The sequence below is a fragment of the Oncorhynchus keta genome, unplaced genomic scaffold (assembly GCF_023373465.1).
Source record: "Oncorhynchus keta strain PuntledgeMale-10-30-2019 unplaced genomic scaffold, Oket_V2 Un_contig_25141_pilon_pilon, whole genome shotgun sequence".
NCBI lineage: Eukaryota > Metazoa > Chordata > Actinopteri > Salmoniformes > Salmonidae > Oncorhynchus > Oncorhynchus keta.
Window position 1 is genome coordinate 1 of NW_026284286.1, and position 7,500 is coordinate 7,500.

A 7,500-nucleotide genomic window follows, 5' to 3' on the forward strand; every position below is an offset into this window, starting at 1 on the left:
AGTGAACAGACGATGTTCTTTATTGAAATATAATTTGTAAAAAAAAATAATACATAAGAAAATGATCAACAATTATGAAAATAAAAATATACCCTTTCCTTTGGTAGCCTACAATCCCCTTTAGGAGTCAGTCCCTAACCCCTAACCCTTTAGGAGTCAGTCCCTAACCCTTTAGGAGTCAGTCCCTAACCCCTAACCCTTTAGGAGTCAGTCCCTAACCCCTAACCCTTTAGGAGTCGGTCCCTAACCCTTTAGGAGTCAGTCCCTAACCCCTAACCCTTTAGGAGTCGGTCCCTAACCCCTAACCCTTTAGGAGTCGGTCCCTAACCCTTTAGGAGTTTGGATTCCCTACATAGAGAATAGAGGGCCATTTGGATTCCCTACATAGAGAATAGAGGGCCATTTGGATTCCCTACATAGAGAATAGAGGGCCATTTGGATCCCTCTATAGAGAATAGAGGGCCATTTGGAGTCCCTCTATATAGAATAGAGGGCCATTTGGAGTCCCTCTATAGAGAATAGAAGGCCATTTGGATTCCCTCTATAGAGAATAGAGGGCCATTTGGATTCCCTCTATAGAGAATAGAGGGCCATTTGGATTCCTCTATAGAGAATAGAGGGCCATTTGGATTCCCTATATAGAGAATAGAGGGCCATTTGGATTCCCTATATAGAGAATAGAGGGCCATTTGGATTCCCTCTATAGAGAATAGAGGGCCATTTGATTCCTCTATAGAGAAATAGAGGGAATTGGATTCTATAGAGAATAGAGGGCTATTTGGATTCCTCTATAGAGAATAGAGGGCCATTGATTCCCTATATAGAAATAGAGGGGCCATTTGATTCCTCTATAGAGAATAGAGGGCTGATCGGATTCCCTCATAGAGAATAGAGGGCTCATTTTACCCTCTATAGAGAATAGTCAGGGCCATTTTGGATTCCCTCTATAGAGAATAGAGGGGCTATTTGGAGTCCCTCTATAGAGAATAGAGGGGTTATTGGAGTCCCTCTATAGAGAATAGAGGGCCATTTGGATTCTACATAGAGAATAGAGGGCCATTGGATTCCCTCAGAGAATAGAGGGGTTATTTGGATTCTCTATAGAGAATAGAGGGCCATTTGGATTCCCCTATAGAGAATAGAGGGCCATTTGATTCTCTACATAGAGAATAGAGGGCCATTGATTCCCCCTATAGAGAATAGATAAATATTTGGATTCCCTCTATAGAGAATAGAGGGCCATTTGGATTCCCTCTATAGTGGCAATCAGAGGGCCATTTGATTCCCTATAGAGAATAGAGGGCTATTGGATTCTATAGAGAATAGAGGGCTATTTGGATTCCTCTATAGAGAATAGAGGGCTATTTGGGATTCCCTCTATAGAGAATAGAGGGCCATTTGGATTCCTATATAGAGAATAGAGGGCCATTTGGATTCCTATATAGAGAATAGAGGGCCATTTGGATTCTCTATAGAGAATAGAGGGGCTATTTGGATTCCCTCTATAGAGAATAGAGGGCCATTTTGATTCCCCTCTCTCATAGAGAATAGAGGGACATTTGGATTCCTCTATAGAGAATAGAGGCCATTTGGATTCCCTATATAGAGAATAGAGGGCTATATTTGGACTCTATAGAGAATAGAGGGCCATTTGGATTCCCTCTATAGAGAATAGAGGGCCATTTTGATTCTCTATAGAGAATAGAGGGGTTTGGGATTTCCCTCTATAGAGAATAGAGGGCCATTTGGAGTCCTCTATAGAGAATAGAGGGGTTATTGGAGTCCCTCTATAGAGAATAGAGGGCCATTTGGATTCCCTACAGAGAGAATAGAGGGCCATTTGTATTCCCTCTATAGAGAATAGAGGGCCATTTGGATTCCCTCTATAGAGAATAGAGGGCTAGATTTGGATTCCCTCTATAGAGAATAGAGGGGCCATTTGGATTCCCTCTATAGAGGGACAGAGGGCCTGGGATTCCCCATAGAGGCTTAGAGGGCCATTTGGATTCTTATAGAGAATAGAGGGCTATTTGGATTCCCCTATAGAGAATAGAGGGCCATTTGGATCTCTACATAGAGAATAGAGGGGCCATTTGGATTCCCTACATAGAGAATAGAGGGTCATTTGGATTCCCTCTAGAGAATAGAGGGCTGATTCTGGATTCCTCTATAGAGAATAGAGGGCCATTTGGAGCTCCTCTATAGAGAATAGAGGGCCATTTGGGGTCCCTCTATAGAGAATAGAGGGCCATTTGGATTCCCTCTATAGAGAATAGAGGGCCATTTGGAAGTCCCTCTATAGAGAATAGAGCCATTTGGAATAGAGAATAGAGGGCCATTTGGGTTCCTCTATAGAGAATAGAGGGCCATTCGGATTCCCTCTAAGGAGGGCCATCGGATTCCCCTCTATAGAGAATAGAGGGCCATTCTGATTCCCTCTCTAGAGAATAGAGGGCCATTTGATTCCCTATATAGAGAATAGAGGGCCATTTGGGACAGCCATGAAGTAGAACACAACCAAACACTGTTTCTGTCAACACTGTCAATACTCTTCTGATCTAATGTATAAAAACGGCCCGGTTACCACTTCTGATCTAATGTATAAATGGCCCAGTTACCACTTCCGATCTAATGTATAAAATGGCCGGGTTACCACTTCTGATCTAATGTATAAATGGGCTATTACCACTTCTGATCTAATGTATAAATGGGCCCGGTTTACCACTTCTGATCTAATGTATAAACGGCCCAGATATCACTTCTGATCTAATGTATAAACGGCCCGGTTACCACTTCTGATCTAATGTATAAATGGCCCAGTTACCACTTCTGATCTAATGTATAAACGGGTCGTTACCACTTCTGATCTAATGTATAAACGTGGCCCGGTTACCACTTCTGATCTAATATATAAATGGACCAGATACCACTTCTGATCTAATGTATAAACGGCCCAGATATCACTTCTGATCTAATGTATAAATGGACCAGATACCACTTCTGATCTAATGTATAAACGGGCCAGATATCACTCTGATCTAATGTATAAACGGGCCAGATATCACTGATCTAATGTATAAACGGGGCCAGATATCACTTCTGATCTAATGTATAAACGGCCCAGATACCACTTCTGATCTAATGTACAAACGGCCCGGATACCACTTCTGATCTAATGTATAAACGGCCCAGATACCACTTCTGATCTAATGTATAAACGGCCCGGTTACCACTACTGGATCTAATGTATAAATGGCCCAGATATCACTTCTGATCTAATGTACAAACGGCCAGATATCACTTCTGATCTAATGTACAAACGGGCAGATATCACTTCTGATCTAATGTATAAACGGGCTAGATATCACTTCTGATCTATGTATAAATGGCCCAGATATCACTTCTGATCTAATGTATAAACGGCCCAGATATCACTTCTGATCTAATGTATAAACGGCCCAGATATCACTTCTGATCTAATGTATAAACGGCCAGATATCACTTCTGATCTAATGTATAAATGGCCCAGATATCACTTCGATCTAATGTATAAATGGCCCAGATATCACTTCTGATCTAATGTATAAATGGCCCAGATATCACTTCTGATCTAATGTATAAATGGCCCAGATACCACTTCTGATCTAATGTATAAATGGCCCAGATATCACTTCTGATCTAATGTATAAATGGCCCAGATATCACTTCTGATCTAATGTATAAACGGGCCAGATATCACTTGATCTAATGTATAAACGGGCCAGATATCACTTCTGATCTAATGTATAAACGGGCCAGATACCACTTCTGATCTAATGTATAAATGGACCGTTACCACTGATCTAATGTATAAACGGGCCAGATATCACTTCTGATCTAATGTATAAATGGCCCGGTTACCACTTCTGATCTAATGTATAAATGGGCCCAGATATCACTTCTGATCTAATGTATAAATGGCCCAGATATCACTGATCTAATGTATAAATGGCCCAGATATCACTTCTGATCTAATGTATAAATGGCCCAGATATCACTTCTGATCTAATGTATAAACGGCCCAGATATCACTTCTGATCTAATGTATAAATGGCCCGGTTACCACTTCTGGATCTAATGTATAAACGGGCCAGATATCACTTCTGATCTAATGTATAAATGGCCCGGTTACCACTTCTGGATCTAATGTATAAATGGCCCGGTTACCACTTCTGATCTAATGTATAAATGGCCCAGTTACCACTTCTGATCTAATGTATAAACGGCCCAGATATCACTTCTGATCTAATGTATAAACGGGCCAGATATCACTTCTGATCTAATGTATAAATGGCCCAGATACCACTTCTGATCTAATGTATAAACGGTCCGGTTACCACTTCTGATCTAATGTATAAATGGCCCAGATATCACTTCTGATCTAATGTATAAAATGGTCCGTTACCACTTCTGATCTAATGTATAAACGGCCCGGTTACCACTTCTGATCTAATGTATAAACGGGCCAGATATCACTTCTGATCTAATGTATAAATGGCCCAGATATCACTTCTGATCTAATGTATAAACGGGCCAGATATCACTTCTGATCTAATGTATAAATGGCCCGGTTACCACTTCTGATCTAATGTATAAACGGGCCAGATATCACTTCTGATCTAATGTATAAACGGCCCGGTTACCACTTCTGATCTAATGTATAAATGGCCCGGTTACCACTTCTGATCTAATGTATAAACGGGCCAGATATCACTTTGATCTAATGTATAAACGGCCCGATTTACCACTTCTGATCTAATGTATAAATGGCCCAGATATCACTTCTGATCCCTAATGTATAAACGGCCCAGATATCACTTCTGATCTAATGTATAAATGGACCAGATACCACTTCTGATCTAATGTATAAACGGTCCAGATATCACTGATCTAATGTATAAACGGCCCAGATATCACTTCTGATCTAATGTATAAACGGCCCAGATATCACTTCTGATCTAATGTATAAATGGCCCAGATATCACTTCTGATCTAATGTATAAGCAGGCCAGATATCACTTCTGATCTAATGTATAAATGGCCCAGATACCACTTCTGATCTAATGTATAAATGGCCCAGATATCACTTCTGATCTAATGTATAAATGGCCCAGATACCACTTCTGATCTAATGTATAAATGGCCCAGATATCACTTCTGATCTAATGTATAAATGGCCCAGATACCACTTCTGATCTAATGTATAAACGGCCCGGTTACCACTTCTGATCTAATGTATAAAGCGGGCCAGATATCACTTCTGATCTAATGTATAAATGGCCCAGTTACCACTTCTGATCTAATGTATAAGCGGTCCGGTTACCACTTCTGATCTAATGTATAAACGGCCCGGTTACCACTTCTGATCTAATGTATAAATGGCCCGGTTACCACTTCTGATCTAATGTATAAATGGCCCGGTTACCACTTCTGATCTAATGTATAAATGGGTCCGGTTACCACTTCTGATCTAATGTATAAACGGGCCAGATACCACTTCTGATCTAATGTATAAATGGCCCGGTTACCACTTCTGATCTAATGTATAAGCGGCCCAGATATCACTTCTGATCTAATGTATAACGGTCCGGTTAAATCTTGATCTAATGTATAAACGGCCCGGTTACCACTTCTGATCTAATGTATAAGCGGGCCAGATATCACTTCTGATCTAATGTATAAATGGTCGGTTACCACTTCTGATCTAATGTAAACGGCCCGTTACCACTTCTGATCTAATGTATAAACGGGCCAGATATCACTTCTGATCTAATGTATAAACGGCCCAGATATCACTTCTGATCTAATGTATAAATGGCCGGTTACCACTTCTGATCTAATGTATAAACGGGCCAGATATCACTTCTGATCTAATGTATAAATGGTCAGATATCACTTCTGATCTAAAGTATAAATGGGCCCAGATATCACTTCTGATCTAATGTATAAATGGCCCAGATATCACTTCTGATCTAATGTATAAATGGCCCAGATATCACTTCTGATCTAAAGTATAAATGGGCCAGATATCACTTCTGATCTAATGTAAATGGCCCAGATATCACTTCTGATCTAATGTATAAATGGCCCAGATATCACTTCTGATCTAATGTATAAATGGCCCGGTTACCACTTCTGATCTAATGTATAAACGGCCCAGTTATCACTTCTGATCTAATGTATAAACGGCCCGGTTACCACTTCTGATCTAATGTATAAACGGGCCAGATATCACTTCTGATCTAATGTATAAATGCCCGGTTACCACTTCTGATCTAATGTATAAATGGCCCAGATATCACTTCTGATCTAATGTATAAATGGCCCAGATATCACTTCTGATCTAATGTATAAATGGCCCAGATATCACTTCTGATCTAATGTATAAAATGGCCCAGATATCACTTCTGGATCTAATGTATAAACGGCCCAGATATCACTTCTGATCTAATGTATAAATGGCCCGGTTACCACTTCTGATCTAATGTATAAGCGGGCCAGATATCACTTCTGATCTAATGTATAAATGGCCCGGTTACCACTTCTGATCTAAATGTATAAATGGCCCGGTTACCACTTCTGATCTAATGTATAAATGGCCCAGTTACCACTTCTGATCTAATGTATAAAAACGGCCCAGATATCACTTCTGATCTAATGTATAAACGGGCCAGATATCACTTCTGATCTAATGTATAAATGGGCCCAGATACCACTTCTGATCTAATGTATAAACGGCCCGGTTACCTTCTGATCCTAATGTATAAATGGCCCAGATATCACTTCTGATCTAATGTATAAATGGTCCGGTTACCACTTCTGATCTAATGTATAAACGGCCCGGTTACCCACTTCTGATCTAATGTATAAGCGGGCCAGATATCACTTCCTGATCTAATGTATAAATGGCCCAGATATCACTTCTGATCTAATGTATAAACGGGCCAGATATCACTTCTGATCTAATGTATAAATGGCCGGTTACCACTTCTGATCTAATGTATAAATGGGCCAGATATCACTTCTGATCTAATGTATAAACGGCCCGGTTACCACTTCTGATCTAATGTATAAATGGCCCGGTTACCACTTCTGATCTAATGTATAAACAGACCCAGATATCACTTCTGATCTAATGTATAAATGGCCCGGTTACCACTTCTGATCTAATGTATAAAATGGCCCAGATATCACTTCTGATCTAATGTATAAGCGGCCCAGATATCACTTCTGATCTAATGTATAAATGGACCAGATACCACTTCTGATCTAATGTATAAGCGGTCCAGATATCACTTCTGATCTAATGTATAAATGGCCCAGATATCACTTCTGATCTAATGTATAAATGGCCCCAGATATCACTTCTGATCTAATGTATAAATGGCCCAGATATCACTTCTGATCTAATGTACAAACGGCGGATATCACTTCTGATCTAATGTATAAATGGCCCAGATA

At 40.1% G+C, this 7,500-nt stretch overlaps 1 long non-coding RNA gene across 1 annotated transcript; it reads right to left on the reverse strand.

Annotated features, from left to right (window-relative positions):
• Positions 1-2: 2 nt before the first annotated feature.
• LOC127922292 (uncharacterized) lies at positions 3-1,685 on the reverse strand. Its single transcript, XR_008110823.1, has 2 exons — positions 1,630-1,685; positions 3-604 (listed from the first exon to the last, which is right to left on the reverse strand). It is a non-coding gene; the product is annotated as an uncharacterized LOC127922292 (long non-coding RNA).
• Between the last annotated feature and the right edge of the window lie 5,815 nt (positions 1,686-7,500).